Raw genomic sequence first — 22,062 nt, forward strand, 5'->3', positions numbered from 1 at the left:
GAAAAAAATGATGATTACTTTCTGGGTTCACAAATAATAATATAATTTACAAAATTCCAAAACAAGATCCTTGAATTTCAGGCTCTTGTCACAAAGAACTAATAAACTCCATCTCTGTGTAATGGCACTCACGCTGCACATGGGGATGGGACAGCATCCCTGCGTTTATATTCAGCCTTCTTCCTGGGTGGCCCTCTTTCATTTAATGTGTCCATATGTCAAAGATGTTTCCATTAAAAATAATGAAACCACCTTCTGCAAGTCACGGCCCCCGAAGAGTTACCCGCCAGCTCTACGCACATGAGAATATGTGAATCAACCCTGGCTATATTAAACTGCACTGAGAATGAATCCAATAACTTCTATCCTCTTTTAAAATTGCCTCAGTTGCACTGATTTAGATTAAACATAACATTTGGATTATAATCCATTCCCATCATTGGCCCACACTTGGAGTGTTTTATTTATTTCATGTATGTAGTACAGAATGATTACTTTAAATTTCTTCACATAACGCCCATGAACAAACACTCCAAACAGAGAATGTAAACTAAGGGACTCAATTATGTTACTTTATGCACCGTGCTCGCGAAGACAATTCAGCTGTCCTCTGTTCACTCTGGAGAGGAAACAGCAGGTTTAGACTAGATTTAGATTCTTTTTAAAGGTTGGTAGTCAGGCAGAACTGGGTAACAATAAACTTTGGCTCAAAAATGCAATTTTTTAAAATCAATCCAGTATTAAAGTCTTAGCTTTAAATAATATACCAAACACTATTACATCCACCACTTAGCCCAAGATTAAGATGTGTAATGTTTACAAATCTCCAACTATATGAACATTTATTAATTAGGTGGTTATTTAATGGACTACTGATTGACTCAAACACTTTCCCTTTCTTTAATATTAGAAAAAAATACCCAGCAAATGACTAAAACTCAAAAACTGTCTAACTACAGATGCTAATATGTTCCATGTGAAATAGGATTATAGACTAAACCTGTTCATTTTCCTTCAGAATTATATTAAGTTATTTTATTGCAATGTCCCAATTGTCCCATGAATAAGCCTCTTCGTCTTTCATATATACATTTCTGTGCTTATTCATGTATTGATTCTACCGGAAAGAATACAACCTATACCCATGAATCACAAAAGCCCAAACTCAAGTTTATTGAATTTTCCTAACTCCTACTCTTAGCTAATTTCTACAGGGAATATTGACTAGTTCTTTTTCTATGACGGACCTCAGAGTCAGAGACTTAATGAAAGGGGTGAGTTGACTCAGATACCTGCACCAATATTCATCATTGATCCAGGCACAGCTTTCTATTGCTTCTCTCACTCATGCCTTTTTTAACTGATTCATACATCCATGGATTCATGAATAATAATAATTATATAATCTATAAACTCTAATGACACAAAACTGAGAACGAAAGCCTTAAATGCAACCAAGATCTATTCCTTGCCCTTGTCCACATAGAGCAAATTGACCATCACTATTCACAGGGGTTGTCCAGCACCGTCTTTCATGTCAGACCCTTACTTAGGACTAGTGTCCACCTGCTCCTCTCACTGGGTTTGTCCATATATTGGAGTTGGTGTAATCAGTAACCACAGACCTGTCTGTTAGCTTAGCCCAGAAATGACAAAACTGACATCTGCTATCTTGGGTGGTACTCTAGCCTCAAAGAGTTAACAACTGAGATCTTTATCAGTGAAGGAATACATTAGGCAAATGTGACAAGAACTTTGAATGAGAAGTTTTAACTGCTTTCAAAAAGTGTGAAATGCCTCCCCCATCACTTTCCTGATAACCCTTAGTTGGCCTGAGTCATAATTAATCATTAGTTTCAGTTCATGCTACATTCGAATCATGGATGCATGACTGATATTCCTTAATTCCATATATTATTTAACTATTTATTTTATTGAAATAATTTTGTGGGCACCCCATCTATGATTAGAACTGATGTTTACTTACATCAGTCTTTATACTCCTTACTCCCAGAAGTGACAGCCAGGGGTCTTCACCATCAGAAAATGATTAAATCAGTGGTATTCATTCTATAAAGGGAAAATAATAGCCTATATTTTAAAATGAAGACAGAGTTAGCCTTTTTATTTGTTTTTAATATGTTTTTATTGATTCCAGACAGAGTAAGGGAGAGGGACTGGGAGACAGAAAAACAATGATCAGAATCATTGATTGGCTGCCTCCTGCATGCCCTCTCCTACTGGGGATCAAGCCCATCCCTGGCAATGTGCCCTGACTGGAATCAAGCAGTGACCTCCTGGTTCATGGATTGTCACTCAACCACTGAGCAACAATGGCAGGCTGGGAGTTAGTCTTTTTAAATTGAAATTTGTCAGAAAGACTAGACTAATCATAAACCCTACCTCACATCACGTTCTCATCATCTTCTCCACAAAGGCAATCTTATGTTTACTTAAATTTTACTATCAAATAATATGAACACCACTGAGTTCATTGTTCAATACAAAATAAAAACTATACCAATTAATGACCTGTGACTTTATTTGTTACCTACATAGGGAGAGACAAGATAATCTTTCTATTGGAATTATTTGTATAGAATTAGACATATTTAATTTGTTTCATGGTAAAAATCTCATCAATCCTCTACTATATGTATTTATCAATTTATTCACTGGTTTATTTTATTATTAAGGGAATAACAATACCATGTCCTCATTTTTTTAAAAACCCAAAATGGTTAAACAACAATCCAGAACCAAATTATTTTAACTTGGAAAGTTCTAGGTGCACCTTTCAAATAATAGCAGAGCCTAGACTTTTTCCTAGAATATTTGTTGTTGGGAGCAAAGATGAATTGGTATCCTCATGTCAAAATGTGTTCCTAGTTGATCTGTGGTTTGCTGAATGTTTAAAATAGATTAAGGTATGAAATTATATTTCTCTCTATACAAAGACTTCAGTCTCCGAGATCTTATTTACTAGATAAAAACATGGAACTCTACCATCAATAATAGACTTACTTCTGTTTTGTGTTTTAATAAAAATCAGTAAAAAGGTTAATCATGAGTATTGTCATATAAAACATTCTCATCTTTGGTCTCAGTGCTTGGTTTTCAATTATGTGGTTATTTAACCAACTATTTATATGAGTAAATGTGTTTCCATTTCCTTAATAAAACAATCAGTCAGCAATCCACCACCAACACAGAACAGAAACTCTGACTGTTAATGTGCAAGTCACAGTGTATATGCTCCTTCCCAGAGCAGAGAGAGCCTTTAGTTTTAATTCTCTGAAAGTTGAGCCTCAGCCAACTTTTAATAATAATCCATGTTTCACTAAATGTCCTGATAATAGGTGAATGACCTATCCTCTTTTTTCATTCATTTTATTTATTTGGGGATGAATTTTATAATAAAAATTATAATCCAGCCCCAAGAATCAAAAAAGCCCAAACACAAGACAACTTGAGTTCATTTATTAGTGGGCCTCAGAATTGCATATGGGTTTAATCAAAACTCCTTCAGATACCCCATGGTACTCATCATTGGTCCAAGCATGTTTTTATTCCTTCATGCTTACTTATTCATTGATCCATGAATAACAATACATTCATAAAATTCCAGGAAGATCTTCCCATTAGACTAGATCTCCTTTACAGTGGACCTCAGAGAACATGTGTAATCAATTACATCAATGCTTCATACCAAAGCCACATTTACCATTCGTCCTTCTGCGGCTTTCTTTTATTTAATTAGCCCATGTTTTAAAGATGGTTCAATGAAGAGTGGTGAAGCCACCATCTTTAATCCCTCTTACACACTGCATCTTCCATTGGCTATGGGCTGCCACACACATGGACATCATCCAGGACTATACAAATATGCAAATGGTTAAGTCATTTGGGGAGGAAAATAAAAATATCTAATTTTTCTGAAAAATGAATGAAATGATCCTATCTTTTTTTAATCCCCTCAGTTATCCCAAATTAGATTAGATGTAATTTTTTATTCTCAACATATTCTCATCACTGGTCCACACTTTCTTTCTTTTATAATTATTGCTTCTTTTGACAAACCACTAAATATTTGTGAACAAAGCATTCCAACCAATGATGGGTACCTCGAGTCTTACTTACTATGGTTTTTATCCACAGAGCTAACTGCCAAGATTTTGTTTCTTCAAAAAATGAAAAAGTCAGCTATCTGGTGGTCATTCTGTGGAGGACAAAGTGGAATTAACCTATATTTTAATGTATCTTAACTACATGGAACTAGATAGCAATAAACTTTGGTCCTTTTTAATTAGTCCACTATTTTACTTTTACATTTAATTAATGTAATAGCCACTGTTGAATCCACATTAGAATAAGAGCAATATCTATCAAAAAATATTTATACTTTAACAGTTTTAACAAATTAAAGATACTTTTAATGGATGCTACTTTTGCAGAATTGGGTATATTTAAATCCTTACTTCACATTTTCAATGACTAATGCTTGATTCTATTGTATATATTTTTATTCATTCACTTATTTATTTAATCACTTATGGGATGATTTAGCCATATGTTCATTATATTTTAAAAAGTCAAATTGGTGTACCAGCCAGTAATCAAGAACAGAAATACTGTTGAAAGCAATGAGCTACATGTTCCTAATCAAAAATGAGGGCAGGCCAGGAATTTTTCTTTCAATAAACATCAGTAGTGAAAACCCAAATTAATCATTATCATTGTTTCATAAATCATGGTATTCATTGATCTGTACTTTCTCATATTTTAAATCATTATGATAGGATTTTATTCATTCATTCATTATAACAATACTTCAATACTGCAAATGCAAAGACACTGGAAATAAATCCTGACTGATACTAACATCTGTCTATCTACTTGATAGTCACAGAAACAACTGAGTCAATTTTGAGATTGTTAATAAAATTTAGTGAACACAATCTGATCAATGACACATTCCACAATTGCTTGACATTCTATGAGATATGTACTTAATCAAATACTTATCTATGTAAATGTTTCCTGTTTCTTTTTTTAAAAAAAAGATGCAGCACAAGCAGTGCTTAGAGGAAATTTTATAGTATTGAATGCATATATTAGAAAATAAGAACTAAGTGTCAGTTGACAGACGAATGGATAAAGAAATTGTGGTATACACACAGTGGAATATTATTCAGTCTTAAAAAATGAGACTGTCATTTGTAACAACATGGATGAACTTGGAGGATATTTTGCTAAGTGAAATAAGCCAGATACAGAAAGAAAAATGCTGCATGATCTCACTTATATGTGGGGTCTAAAAAGGTTGAATTCATTGAAGTAGACAGTAGAATAGTGGCAATCACAAGTGGAAAATGGAGGAAAAGGGGAGATGCTTGTCAGGGTACAGAGGTGCTATTATGTAGAATGAATAGGTTCTAGAGATCTAATGTATAGCGAGATGATCATAGTTAATAACATATTGGATACTGGAAATTGGCTAAGAGAGTAGATTGCTATAACAAAAACAAAATAGGAAAAAAGTAACTATATGAAGAGATAGATACATTAATTACCATGATTACAGTAATACCTATGTGTATGTATATCAAAACACAATATTGTACACATTGAATATATACTTTTTATTTAAAGAAAAAACAAAGATTAAAAATTAGTAATATACTTAGTAAACTCATAAAAGAACAAATTAAATCCATTATCCAAAATAAAAGAAATGATACAAATTAAAGCAGAATCTTCTCTGACTATAGTGGTATATAAGAAAAAACAAAAACCTAAAAAACACAAACACATGGAGGCTAATTAACATATTACTAAACAATGAATATTATAACAATGAAATCAAGGAAGAAATCAAAAAAATCCCTTGAAACAAATGAAAATTAGGAAACAACCACCAAAAATCTGTGGGACACAGCAAAAGCAGTCCTAAAAGGAAAATTCATAGCATTATAGTACTACCTCAAGAATCAAGAAAATCTCAAATAAACAATCAAATTTTACACTTAAAGGAACTTGAAAAAAGAACAAACAAAGCCCAAATTGAGTACATGAATGGAAATGATAAATTTCAGAGCAGAAATTAACAAAATCGAGTCTAAAAAAATAACACAAAAGATCAAGGAAACCAAGAGTTGGTTATTTAAAAAGATAAACAAGATTGATAAACCTTTAACCAGACTCATCAATAAAAAAGAGAGAGGACCCAAATAAATAACATCAGAAATGAAAGAGGAGAGGTAACATTGACACCAAAGATATACAAAGGATTATGAGAAAATATTATGAACAACTACATGCCAACAAATTGGACAAGACGATCAGGAAGAAGTAGATAAATTCCTAGAAACAAACAATCTCCAAAACTGAATCAAGAATAAAGAGAAAATCTGAACAGACTGATTACAACTAACAAAATTGTAGCAGAAATTTTTAAAAATATACCCCCAAAAAAACAACATTCCTGGACGGGATGGCCTCACAGGTCAATTTTACCAAAAAACAATTAAAACCTATCCGTCTCAAACTATTCCAATAAATTCAGCAGGAGGCAAGACTCCCAACCTCATTTTATGAGGCCAGCATTACACTAATTCCTAAATCAGATACTACAAAGAAACGAAACTAGAGGCCAGTATCCCTGATGAACATAAATGCAGAAATGCTCAACAAAATATAGCAAACCGAATCCAACAATATACTACAATGATCATCCAGCATGATCAAGTGGGATTTATCCCTCAGAAGCAAGGATGGTACAATATGCACAAATCCATTGATGTAATACACCACATTAACAAAATGAAGGATAAAAAAAATCACATGATCCTACAATATATGCAGAAAAAGCTTTGGGGAAAATCAAGCACCTATTTATGATAAGAACTCTCAGCAATGTAGGAATGGAGGGAACATATTCAACATCATAAAGGTCATATATGGAGAAACTCTAAAAGCATTTCCCTTAAGATTAGGAATAAGGGAATGCTGGGGTGGGTAGGTGGGTGGAAGAGATCAACCAATGAACTTGTATGCATATATGCATAACCCATGGACACATACAATAGTGTGGTGAAGACCTGTGGTGGGGGGCTCGAGGCAGGGTCCCACTAGAAGGGGTCAATGGGGATAAAAGGGGGACATATGTAGTACTTTCATCAATAAAGATTTTTTCAAAAGAAAACAAAAAGACAAAAAACAAAACAGCAATGTCCCCTTTCACCATTAGTATTCAACATAGTACTGGAAGTCCCTGCTACAGCAATCAGACAAGAAAAAAATAAAAATAAAAGGCAGCCAAATTGGAAAGGAAGAAGTAAAAGTTATTATTTGCAAATGACATGATAGTGTATATAGAGAACCTTAAAGATTCTACCAAAAAACTACCAGAACTGACAAATTCAGTAAATTAGCAGGATACAAAATAAATAGCCAGAAGTTGGTGGCATTTTTATACAATGATAGTGAACTATCAGAAAGGGAAACTAAGAAAACAATCCCATTTATAATTGCATTAAAAAAAATGAAATAAAAATAAATTTTACCAAGGAGGTAAAAGACCTGTGCTTGAAAACTTAAAAAACACTGAAGAAAGAAACTGAAGAAGATAAAAATAAATAATCATATACCATGCTCATGGATAGGAAAAATTAACATTGTTAAAATGTCCATACTACCCAAAGCAATCAATAGATTCAATGCAATTCCTATCAAAATATCAATGATGAATTTCATAGAACTAGAACAAATAATCAAAAATTTTACATGGAACCACAAAAGACCCTGAATAGCCACAGCAATCTTGAGAAAAGGGAACAAAGTTGGAGGACTCATGCTACCTGATATCAAACAATAGGACAAGGCCATAGTAATCAAAACAGCATGGTGAAAAGAGACACATAGATCAATGGAACAGAATGGTGGGCCCAGAAATAAACCCACGGCTTTATGGTCAATTAATATGTTACACAGAAGGCAAGAACATACAATGGGGTAAAATAGTCTATTCCAGCGGTCGCCAACCTTTTGGACCTCACAGGCCACCAGTGGTCCGGGACCACCGGTTGGAGGCCACTGCTCCAAAGGTTTCCTTAAACCAGCGGTCGCCAACCTTTTGGACCTCAGGGACCACCAGTGGTCTGGATAACTGTTTGGCGACCGCTCGTCTATTCAATAACTGGTGTTGAGAAAACTGGACAGATACATGCAAAAAAATAAAACTAGATCATCTTGTTATACCACATACAAGAATACACTCAACAAAAATTAAAAACTTAATTATGAGACTCAAAACCTAAAAGTCCTAGAAGAAAATAATTCTTCTTTGGTAAAATCTTTAGGGTAGTAAAATCTCAAACAATTCTCTTAGTAATATTTTTTTCTGATATATCTTCCCAGGCAACAGAAACAAAAATAAACAAGTAGGACTACATCAAACTAAAATATAAAATATCCAAAATTTATAAAGAACTCATACAACTCAACACCAAAAAAACAACAACAAATAATCCAATTTTTAAATTGGGCAAAGAATCTGAATAGACACTTCTCCAAAGAGGACATACAGATAGCCATTAGACATATAAAAAGATGCTCAGCATCACTAATCATCAGAGAAATGCAAATTAAAACCACAGTGTGACCTAACTTCACAGTTGTCAAAATGCTATCATCAATAAATCAACAAACAACAAGTGTTGGTGAGGATGTTGGCGGGAATACAGATTGGTACAAATACTGTGTAAAACAACATGGAGGTATCTTAAGACATTAAAAATAGATTTGCTTTACGACCCTGCAATTCCACATACGGGTATATCTAAAGAAATCAAAACACTAATTCAAAAGTATATATGCACTCCTATGTTCACTGCAGCATTATTTACAAGAGTCAAGCTATGAAAGCAACCCAAGCACCTATAAATAGATGAGTGGGTAAAGAAGAGGTGCTACATATATACGGTGGAATATTACTTGGCCATAAAAGAGAACGAAATCTTACCATTTGTGATAGCATGGATGGACCTACTGGGTGTTATGCTAAGTGAAATATTTAAGTCAAAGAAAGACAAATACCATATGATTTCACTTTATGTGAACAATATAAACAAACAAACAAAACAGAAATAGACTCAAATACAGAGAACAGACTCATGGTTGCCAAAAGGTGAAGGGGCCAAGAAATACAGGTTAGTAGTTATAAAGTAGTAATGGGGATGTAAAGCACAGCATAGAAAATAAAGTCAATAAAATTGTAATAACTATGTACGGTGCGAATTGGGTACTGGAAATATCAGGGGGAACACTTTGTAAAGTATTTGATTATCTAACCCCTATGCTGTATACCCAAGATTAATACAAATTAACACTAAATGTAAACTGCAATTGAAAAAAACATTTTAATAAAAATAAAATCTCAAAAAAATTAAAGCATAAATCAATAAAATTTAAAACAAAAGAGAAAATGAATGAACCAAAATCTGGTTCTTTGAAAAGATCAATAAAATCATTTAGCTGCTAGTCAGACTAAAAATAAAAGAAGACACAAATTACTAATATCACAAATGAAAGAAAATAAACTATTACATTTCCTATGCACATTAATAGGATAGGCGAAGAATACCATGAACAATTCTATGACCATAATTGTGATAACTTAGATGAAAGGAACCTATTCTTCAAAAGACACAATTTTCCAAAATTCATACAAGAAAGAGTAGACAATATGAATAGGCCTACATCTGTTAAATAAATTGAATCAATATTTAGTAACCTTCCTAAAGAGAAAACATCAAGCCCAGGTGGGTTCACTGGTGAACTCTACCAAATATTTATGGAAAGAAGATACACCAGTTCTCTACCATCTCTTTCAGAAGATAGAAGCAGAAGGAATACTTCCTAACTCATTCTGCGAGGCCAAAATTACTCTAATACCAAAACCAGACAAAAACATTACAAGAAAAGAAAACTAAAGGTCAACATCTTTCATGAAAACAAAATACAAAAATCCTCAATGACTAACTGAAACTTATCCTAAGTATGCAATGTTGGTTCTATATTAAAAAGTAAATTAATGAAATCCATCACATCAACAGGCTAAGGAAGAAATATCCTATCAACAGATGCAGCAAAAAGCATTTGAAAAAATACAAACCCATTCATGATTAAAAATTCTCAATAACTATGAATGAAAAGGAATTTCTTCAACTTGATGAAGAACCTATAGATAATAACATATTTAATGATGATGCTTTTCCACTAAGATCAGGAATAATCCTATATAATAAAGAGGTAATGGAACAGAATAGAGAGCCCACTAAATAGAGAGAATCAAGTGATCTTTGACAAAAGAGCAAAGGTGATACAATGAAGCAAGACAACCCTTCCAACAAATGGTGCTAGAACAGCTGGATATCGAAGTACAAAAAAAAAAAAAAAAGGAATCCAAACACAGATCTTATACTCTTCACAAACACTATCTCCAAATGGATCATAAGTATTTGGAATAATATATTTAAAGTAACTGTATCTTAAAAGGCTTGTTTAAGGACTATTAAAAATCAACTTGTTTGGGGGGCTAAAAAAGGTGAAATGATTAAGCAAAGTAAATAAACAAACAAAAACAAAAAAACTCACAGACACAGTATGGTGACTACCAGAGGGAAGTGGGGGAGGTAGAAGAAGGTAAATGGGGGATAAATGGTGTCAGAAGGAGACTTGACTTGGGGTGGTGAACACATAATACAATATATAGCTGATGTATTATAGAATTGTACACCTAAAACCTATTTAATTTTATTAACCAATATCATCCTAATAAATTCAATAAAAATATCAATTCATAAAATTGATATGATACAATGTCTTGCTTCATTGTATCACCTTTGCTCTTTTGTCAAAGATCAGTTGATTCTCTCTATTTAGTGGGCTCTCTATTCTGTTCCATTACCTCTTTATTATATAGGATTGTTCCTGATCTTAGTGGAAAAGCATCATCATTTATAAAATAGATCATAGACCAAAATATAAAATATAAAACAATAAAAGTCCTATAACAGAAGAAAATCTAGATGGCCTTGAGTCTGGCGATGACTTTTTAAACACAACACCCAAGACACAATACAAGAAAGAAATCATTGATAAACTAGACTTAATTAAAATTAAGAGTTTCTTATGTGCAAAAAAGAAAAAACTGTCAAGAGAACAAAATACAAGCTACAGAGTGGGAAAAATATTTGCAAAAGATACATCCATTAAAGGATTGTTATTCGTATCATATAAAATCAACAATAAAAAACAAACAACCCAATTAAAAAGTGAGCCAAAGACCTTAACAGACACATTGCCAATGAAGACACACAGATGGCAAATAAGCATATGAAAAGATGCTCCACTTCTGAAGTCATCAAATTAAAACAACAATGAGGTACAACTAGGTGTGTGGCAGTTTCTTACAAAACTAAACATATTCTTACCACACAATCTAACAATTGTACTCCTTGGTATTTACCGAAAAGAAGTTGAAAACTTATGTCCACGCAAAATCTTGCACATCAATGTTTATAGCAGCTTTATTCATAATTACCAAAACGTGAAAGCATCCAAGATATCCTTTAGTAGGTGACTGGATAAACTGTGTTACTTCCAGCCAATAGAAGGTTTATTAGGCCTTCTATTGGCTGGAAGTAAAAAGAAGTGGGCAATCAAGCCATGAAAAGGCAGGGAGGAATCTGAAATGCATATTACCAAGTGAGAGAAACCCATCTGAAAGGGCTACATACTGTAAGAGTCCAATCAGATGACATTTTGTAAAGGCTAAACTGGTGGCAATGAAAGGATTCGAGGTTGCCAGGGTTAGAGGGAAGAGAGAAATGCATAGGCAGAGCCCAGGGGATTTTTAGGGCAGTGAAATATTCTGTGTGATACTATGAGGGATACATGTCATTATACATTTGTCTCTGGTCACTGAATTTACAAACAGGAGTGAATCCTACTGTAAACTATGGACTTTGGATAAAAATGACGTGTCAAAGTAGGCTCCTCGGTTATAACAAATGTACCGCTCTGGTGGAGGATGCTGATAATGGGGAAGGGTGTGCATGTATGGAGTCAGAAGGATTATGGAAATTCTCTGAACATTCTACTCAATTGATTGTGAACATAAAACTGTTCTAAAACGTAAAGTCTTTTTTAACAGGAGGCAACACCCAAAAATTCTGCTGCTACCCACCAACAGCAACACTGCCCCTTGGTACACTTGTCTTCTAATGATCCTTACCCAAAGGTGTCAGAGCCTTGATCTATGTATTTTGCTGGAACGCAACACTTCCAAATTGTATTAGTCCTGTTTCTTATTTCATTACATACTCTCATAATTGTTCCAATCAAGGCCCTCCTTAATGTACATATTGTATGCTTTCATTCACGTATTAATTTACTTATTAAAGTATAATCTATGCTCAAGAACTTTAATAGAGCAAAAATAGGATCTGACACTTGCTAACTTCTGCTGTAAGCTCATTTCCCACAGAGATAATAGGGTAATTTTCTTTTTCTAATGGATCTCACAGCTATCGGGCTTAATCAACATCCTTAATTCAGACACCCCAGGGCAGTCATCATTGGTTTAGGCTTGGCACTCTTTTCCTTCATTCATTTCCACGTTTATTTATTGATTCATTCATTGATTGACTAACAATAACAAAATTGGCACATAAAATCCCCCAAATCACAATAAGTACTTGGAAATTGCTAACATCAACAGATGAATCTCTTTATCACACAATGCATAATTAAATTCCTTGCTTCTTAGAAACCCTGAACTCATTGCTGATCCATATTTAATCCTTTTTGTTTAATGTGTCCATATTTTAAATAGGGTACAACACTGACCATGAACCCATCATCTTACCCCACAATAAGACCCCTGACACTATCAACCATCTTCTTACACTCTCCCCTTAAAGCAGGGGTGGGGAGCCATATAAGGCCCGAGAAATCATTTGGTCTGATCCTGCCAATACACTGGGGATGAGTTAATTAAATGTTTGACCAAATATAGCAGGTTAATTTTTAAGTTTGATAGTACTGTATGGACCACGAATGATGTTCTAAATATCCAAATGGTCCTGGGCAGAAGAAAGGTTCCCTACCCCTGCCTGAAAAAGTCAATGGCCAGGTCACTAATAGTAATCAACTCTGAAAGTGATAGAAATGAACCTGTATCTTATTTTCCTTGATGGGCTCACTTCTGTTGAATTGGCATAATCTAACTTTGTTTTTGTTCATAATACATAACTATACTCGGTTAATAACTGGTGCTTTTATTTTCTTTAAATAGATACCCATTTCTTTTTCTGAAACATGAAAACCCATAAACTACGCCCCAATCAAGAACATGAAGTCTGAGCTTTGTTACTAAAATCGGTTTCAAGGCTTTTTATCCACAGAAATGACAGCCAAGATTTTCACCAATGAAGAATAATTAAGTCAGCTATGATGTATCTAATGCGTGGCATAAAAGCAGATTTTAAAAAGAATATAAGAGTCTACACTTAAATTTCCCAAAGTATATTAGTAAGCCTGTACAAGATTAATCATAAACCTTAACTCATGCGACATGTTAATCAATGGCCCAAGAATGGCCTGACATCTTATTTATAGACTTTATCTAATACCCAACACAAGAACATAACATGACTACTACCAGTATCCTTCTCTGGAGTAAGAATACAGAACATTTTCCTAATAATGGATGTCACTTGTGCAGGACTGGATAAATGTAACTACCTTTTTCATGGGATAATTTTGCCAATAGTCCACATTAGATCCTACTTTTTGTATTTATTCATTCATGGTTTTATTTATTCACTTATTGTTATGCTCATGAATAATTTTAACATCAATTTACTTTTCCAGAGAAAGCACATGATCAACCCATCAACAACCCTAACTGCAAGCCACAGCAACCTTGAGAAAGGAAAACCAAGTTGGAGGCATCAATCTACCTGATATCAAACTATATTACAAGGCTATAGTAATCAAAACAGCATGGTACTGGCATAAAAATAGACACATAGATCAATGGAACAGAATAGGAACCTCAGAAATAAATCCACATCTATATGGTCAATTAATATATGTCAAAGGGGACAAGAACATACCATGGGGCAAAGATAGTCTATTCAATAAATGGTGTTGGTATAATTGGATGCAAAAAAAAAAATAAATGAAACTAGACCACCTTCTTACAACATATACAAAAATAAACTCAAAATTAATTAAAGACCTAAATGTAAAACTCAAAACCATTAAAACTACTAGAAGAAAACATAGGCAATAAACTTGTCTGACATTTCTGTTAGTAATATTTTTGTCTTGTATATCTCCTCACACAAGGAAACAGAAAATAAATAAATAAATAAATAAATATGGGACTATCTCAAACTAAAAAGGTTTTGCCCAGCAAAGGAAACCAGTAACTAAATGAAATGACAACCTACATGGGAGAAAATATTCAATAATGATACATCTAGTAAGGGGTTAATATCCAAAATTTATAAAGAACTCATACAACTCAACACCAAAAAACAAACAAATAATCCAATGAAAAATGGTCAATAGACACTTCTTCAAAGTGGACATACAGATGGCCAACAAACATATAAAAAGGTACTCAATGTCACTAATGATTACAGAAATGGAAATTAAAACCACAATGAGGTCACCTCACACCTGTCATAATAGCTATCATCAATAAATCAACAAATAGTAAGTGTTGGTGAGGATGTGGAGAAAAGGGAACCCACATGCCCTGTTGGTGGGAATGAAAATCCACTATGAAAAACAGTGTGGAGGTTCCTAAAAAAAATTTAAAAATAGAACTACCTTATGACCCAGCCATTCTCCTTCTGGGTATATAGCTGAAAAAATCCAAAACACTACTTCAATAAGATATGCACCCCTATACTCAATGTAGCGTTATTTACAAGAGCCACGATATGGCAGCAGCCCAAGAGCCCATTGTGGATGAGTGGATAAAGAAGAGGTGGTATATACATACAGTGGAATATTACGTGGCCAGAAAAAAGAATGAAATCGTACCATTTGTGACAACATGGATGGACCTAGAGGGTATTGTGCTAAGTGAAGTAAGTCGGTCACAGAAAGACTAATACCATATGATGTAATACTGTCAACAATAAAAGTGATTTTAATTTTGTGCAAAATGACTCTCATTTTTATGTATGGATTAATTTACTATTTAATTTTTAATTCCTGTCATAAACACTGTTAAATGTACCACCCAACACACGAATAATAAACATAACTAGCGCTATTATCTATCTATATACTTATTCCTAGGCCACATAGTTCACAGCCTCATTAACCTTTTTAAGGACCATATTCACAAATTGCTTAGAGTATGCAATGAAGAATTAGTGCAAGATTTACCCTAATCAATATATTTACTCATTTGTTTTTCTCTCATATAATTACTCAAAGAATATTTTGATCATTTATTCTTCCCCCACCCCGTTTTTCCCCCATGGACCTCTTCTAGCCCTCCACCTACCCCTGCCGCAAGCCTTCACCAACTTTTGTTTGTGTCCATGGGTTATGCATACATACATACAAGTTCTTTGGTTGAACTCTTCTCACCCCCCTAACCTCCCCACCCTCCCTCTTAAATTCCTCAATCTGTTCTATGCTTCTATGTCTTTGGATCTATTTTGTTCATCAGTTTATTCCTTTTTTTTTTTTTTAATGAAAAAGAGTAAAACCTACCAGTAATCCAGAACTGAAATACCATTTCATACAACCGCTGACAAGCACTTTGTCCAAAGGGAGGGAAGTCTAATCTATTTTTCTTCATCTAAAATAATTTAATCATTATCTTTATTTCATGACACCTACTCCTCACTGACCCATGCTCTGCCTCCTTTCCTTTTTTCTTTTTTAAAATTTATTGAAGTAACATTGGTTAATAAGATTATATAGGTTTCAAAGGTACAATTCTGTAATACATCATCTGTATATTGCATTATGTGCTCAGGACCCAAAGTGAACTCTTCGTCGGTCACCATATACTGGACTCCCTTTACCGTGAAATGCCCTCACCCCTTTCCTCTGGTAACCACCATATTGTCATCTGAGTCTATGAGTTTTTGCCTGTTTTTCTAATTTGTTCATTTGTTGCTTTCAGTTTCATATCCCAAATATGAGTGAAAGCAATATGGTCCTTAATTATTTCTGACTTATTTTGCTTAGCATGTTATTCTCAAGATCCATCCATGTTGTGAAAATTGGAAGTATTTCACCTTTTTAATACTGAGTAGTATTCCATTGTATATATTTAATACTTCTTCTTTATCCAATCATCTACTGAATAATACTTTCAATAATTGATCAAAATATGAACTCATTCATTCATTCATTCATTCACTTTTAAAAATACATTAAAAACAAATGCAGGCCAAGATACTGAACAATAACTTTGACTAATTCTAATATCTACCTGTATGCTCACTGTCCAGAGATACAATCTGCTAGATCCCTTTTTGTTTTTCAAGTATAGCCAGTAAACAGAAATGATCTGATCATACCTACTATCATACTCTTGACAGTAGTCCATGCTTGGTCTTCTTTCAATCAGACACTTATTTAAACAATTATTTTTCACGTAAGTGATTTGTTCCTTTTTAAAATAAAACCAACAACCAGCAACCCACCACCAATCCAAACTCACATGGACTCTCATGGAATAGGATATGCCCTTTATGGGAATCACTAAGAGAGACTTGGTGTATTTAGGTTATGAAACTCGGTGCTTCAAGAAATAACAAAGTAATGGTGATAACCCTTGTTTCTTGGCCACGTGCGCTGACACATCTTTATTCTTGCATCGCTTCACTTCTGATACATCTCACCGACACTGAGAACTAAAGCTCGTGAACCAGATCTGATACTCCTAACGTTTGCAGTGATCCGTTTCCCTCAGAGAAAAGAACTACATTTCTCTTTTGGAATGGACCTCAAAGTTACAGAGCTTAATCAAAATCCTGGATTCAGACATCTCAGAATACTCATCCTTGGTGTATACTAGCCATCTTTTTCTTCCTTTATTTAGACATGTAATATTCCTTTATTCATCGATTCACTAACAATAACACAATCAAATCTCAAGAATCAAAAAGCCCAAAAACAACATATGTAAGTATCACTAATAACTGCCAAATGCCCATATCTCACAGCGCTAGTAGGTGAGGGAATTCTTTGCAGTGTGTGTGTGTGTGTGTGTGTGTGTGTGTGTGTGTGTGTATGCTTTCTGCACATATAAATTAATCAACATCTTTGCTTCATATCAGTTCCAATGACCCATGCTTGGCTCTTTTTCATATAAAGGTGATGCAATGAATAACCATTTTGCATCATAACCTTACTTCAAACTGGAAGACTAACAATTTTGTTCATCTTCCTATGTGTTCTTCCCATGGGAAATTAGCCTAAATTTTTATCAATGGAGAAGCACTTAAATGAATTGCAATGCAAAAATAAAACACAATGCGAGGCAGCCCTGAAGATGAATGAAACACCTTTCGTCTTTCTTACTGGATTTTAGTAGTACTAAATCAGATGAACCAGAAATCCCAATTCGGGTCTATGCTGGTGTTCTTTGGTTTTATTTACTAATACATTCATTTATTACTTCGACAAATTCAAGTGACATCCGGAAACCAACCTCCCAACCCAAGAATGTAAGCTGCGGGTACTTACATGAGTCTCTTCTCTCCTTACCCCCAGTTTGTAAAAGCCAAGAGCTTGAGATCATCGGTGGTGTGTTCAAATGGGAACAATGCAAACTTTCAAAAGAAAGAAATAGCCTATAGTTAGATACTTTTTAATGGAAGTTAGTCTTGCGGTATTAGATTAATTATAAACTTGGTGCATTTCCTACACTCATCATTGCGCAAGAATTATACACCTTATTTTATTGACTTATCTAATTTTTATTTTTTAATAATTCAATGAACCTGAGGATAAGAACCTTTATATTTCGCAAGAATCTGCCTACATACTCCGAATTCATAATTTCACAGCTCAGTGACTGCTTTGAGTGGACCCCACCTGTGCAAAATTGGATAAATGCAAATTTTTTTCAGCATATTCTCACCAATGATGCACACATTTTTCTGATTTATATGTCTAGTGATTATTTATTCATGTATATAATTATGCATGAAGTAAATTAATAATCTGCCCATTTTCTGAAGAATTTCTCCATGCAACTTTCTATGTGTACTTTAGCCAAAGCAGGGGGAACCTTGAGTTCTATTTCTTTATCTGGAAAGCATTTGGGTAATCATCATCTTTGGTTCATAATACATGTTCCTCACTGGCCCTTACTCAGCCTTCCTTATAATAAGTCATCTATAGATAAATGCACTTCTTCATTCCCTTATAAGAAGATATCAATATCAATAGTGTGCTAACCTCTATCCATTCATGAGTTCACTTCCCAGGCATGGATGAGAGCCCTGAATACCCTGTCCACATGCCCATGGCCCAGCCACATAACTGACCATATCCTCTTTAATTTTTTAAAGTAAAATTCAGTGCAAATAGAGTTAGATTAATCATGACTCTGGTCATATAACACCTTCACAATGTTGGTTCATGTTTGGCCTTCTCTCAGTAAGACAATTCTTTAAGAATTGTTAATTTATGTATACTTTCTGTCCTTTTCTAATTAAAACAACACTCCAAACACCCAAAACAGCAACACAAATTCTTAGGTATATCTACCCATATTCTCATAATGGAGGGTTCCATGTTTTGATCTATTTATCTAAAAAGCCCAGTGTTTCAAATATGCACTAATAAAAATTAGATAATTTCATATTATTAGTCCCTGGGTGGCCCTCCCTATTTTTATTCCTTTAAATATTTCTTTATCATTCATGAGTTCACTTCCCAAAGAGTGCACCTTATCTCTTTTTGCAACAGTCCACAGATTTCCAGACAGGGACTAATCAGAATTTTGTATTCAGACCCAACCCCCACTCCAAGAAGCATCACTAGCCCAAGCTTTGCATTCCTTCTCTTCCGCACTTTAGGCCTTTGTTTACTGATTCAAAACAATATAATCATTGCATATAAATCACAAAGTGTCAAAAACAAGATTCTTGAACATTCCTAAGATCTATCCATATGCTCATGTCCCATAGAGCTTGTATATTAGGTTTCTTTTGCAACAGTCTGTGTGTAGCACCTAAGTGTTCCCTCTCACCGAGATCCTTTTCAAGTTAAAATGATGAAATCAACTGTATGTAAATAGAAACAAGAACAGCAAACATCTCTGGAAATGTATGAAACATCTTCCGTCTTTTTTAAGGAGTCATCAGTTGTGCAGAATTGAATTAATCTTTATATCTATGGTTCATAATCTATCTCCATCATTGTATAGCCACCCTCAGTTTATTAAAGATGTACAGCATTCTTTGAAATATTTCAGTGGACACCCATGAACAAGTTTCCCTAACCAAGTATATAAACTTTAAATGTTACTCTCCTCAGTATTTATTCTTCCTTTAAATATATATATATATATATATATATATATATATATATATATATATATATATTTGTATTGATGTCAGAGAGGAAGGAAGAGGGAGAGAGACAGAAACATCAATGATGAGAGAGAATGATTGATCTGCTGCCTCCTGCACATACACCACTGGGGATCGAGCCCATAGCCTGGGCATGTGCCCTTGACTGAAATTGAACCTGAGATCCTTCAGTCCGCAGGCTGCGCTCTATCCACTGAGCCAAACTGGCTAGGGCTTAAATATATTTTTATTGATTTCAGAGAGAAAGGGAGAGGGAGATAAAGATAGAAAAATCAATGATGAGAGAGAATTATTGATCAGCTACCACCCACACACCCACCACTGGGGATCAAGCCCCCAACCTGGGCATGAGACATGACCAGGAATTGAACACTGAACAACTGGTTCATAGATCGACACTCAATCACTGAGCCACACCAACTGGGCCATGGGCATGTGGACCAGGTATTCAGAGCTCTCATCCAGGGCCTTGGAAAGTGAACCTATGAATGGATAAAGGTTAGCACACCATTGATATTGCTATATTGTTATAAGGGAATGCAGAACATTCCACAGCTAATTTAATCATCCTATCTAATAAAAGAGTACTATGCAGATTGATCATCACTGCAACACACAATATAGCTGCCCCCATGTGGTCAAAGATCCTGCCCCCATGTGGACACAAGATGGCCACCACAAGATGGCCAGCAGGAGAGGGCAGTTGGGAGGCACCCGGCCTGCAAGGGAGGGCAGTTGAGAAGGACCAGGCCTGCAAGGGAGGGCAGTTGGAGGTGATCAACCCTGCAGGAGAGGGCAGTTAGGGGTAACCAGGTTGGCAGAGGAGGGAAGTTGGGGGCAAACAGGCTGGCAGCAGAGTGGTTAGGGGGTGATCAGGCTGGCAGGCAGAAGCGGTTAGGGGCAATCAGGAAGGCAGGCAGGCAAGCAGTTAGGAGCCAGCAGTCCTGGATTGTGAGAGGGATGTCCGACTGCCCATTTAGGCCCGATCCCAGGGATCGGGCCTAAACGGGCAGTCGGACATCCCTTGAGGGGTCCCATATTGGAGACGGTACTGGCTGGGCTGAGGGACAACGCCCCTCCGTGCACGAATTTCGTGCACCGGGCCTCTAGTAACAAATAATGAAGATTTTAGCTGGTAACCTTTGTGTTTAAGCAGGCTTTTTAATAGTGAAAAACAAACAAACATAAATCTAGGTGTTTTTTAAAAATATTATTTGTAGAGTTATAAATAAGACATAAAACTTAGTTCATGTCATTAGCCCAAGAATATCACTATTTTTATTTACTAAATTATTTAATTTTAATCTTAAACAATATACTGAATACCAATAAATTCACCATCTAACCCACAAATCAGAACTATCCTATCTAATAAAAGATTAATATGCAGATTGACCATCACTCCAACACACAAGATGGCTGCCCCTATGTGGTCAAAGATCCTGCCCCCATGTGGATACAAGATGGCCAACACAAGATGGCCAGCAGGGGAGGGCAGTTGGGAGGGACTAGGCCTGCAAGGGAGGGCAGTTAGGGGTGACCAGGCCGGCAGAGGAGGGAAGTTGGGGGTGACTGGGTCTGCAGGAGAGGGCAGTTGGAGGGGGAACCCAAGGCCTGCAGGGGAGAGCAGTTGGGGGGACCAGGCCTGCAGGGGAGGGCAGTTAGGGGCAAACAGGCTGGTAGGGGAGCAGTTAGGCATCAATCAGGCTGGCAAGGGAGTGGTTAGGGGGTGATCAGGCTGGCAGGCAGAAGCGGTTAGGGGCAATCAGGAAGGCAGGCAGGCGATCAGTTGGGAGCCAGCAGTCCTGATTGTGTGCAGGCTGGGCTGAGGGACACCCCCACTCCCCTCCCGTGTACAAATTTCATGCACCAGGCCTCTAGTGATTATTATAAATATATCCAAATGCTTTACATAGGTAAAGGCTAAATTGTCCTTTTTAATAGATCTTTCTTGACTGCATGAATGTAAATCCTTCTTTCATGGCATAATCTTAACAATGGCCTATGCCTAACTCTACTTACTGTAGTCATTCATTAATTAATTCATTCATTCATACACCTAATTACTCACAGAATAATTTCACCAACTGTTCACTTCATAAAGAAAAGGCAAAATGGTAAAATAGGCAGCAAACCAGAACTACAATACGCGCTATTATGTGCAGCTGTCTACATACACATTATGCAAAATGAAAAAGCCTGGGTTTTTAAAAAATATGGATGTCAGTTGTATAAAACAGGATAATCATTATCCTTATTTCATAAGACTCTTCATTGCTATGTGCTTTTCATCTCTTAAGTGAAATATGAATGTATTCATTCACTTATAGCAATACATAATTAGGTCACATAATTATAACTCATTACACAAAAACTTTGAATAATATTAGCATGTGATCGTATGCTCACA

General features: G+C 35.2%; 1 long non-coding RNA gene across 1 annotated transcript in view; it reads right to left on the reverse strand.

The window, feature by feature from the left end:
• Positions 1–563: 563 nt before the first annotated feature.
• Positions 564–22,062, reverse strand: part of LOC307098466 — a 29,231-nt gene continuing 7,732 nt past the window's right edge. The window contains exons 3-5 of the long non-coding RNA XR_013813438.1: positions 17,797–17,882; positions 1,988–2,070; positions 564–619 (exon numbers count right to left, since the gene is read on the reverse strand). This is a non-coding gene — a long non-coding RNA (uncharacterized lncRNA). The remainder of the gene's footprint in view (positions 620–1,987; positions 2,071–17,796; positions 17,883–22,062) is intronic.

This window comes from Cnephaeus nilssonii (genome assembly GCF_951640355.1).
Source record: "Cnephaeus nilssonii genome assembly, chromosome: 4".
NCBI lineage: Eukaryota > Metazoa > Chordata > Mammalia > Chiroptera > Vespertilionidae > Cnephaeus > Cnephaeus nilssonii.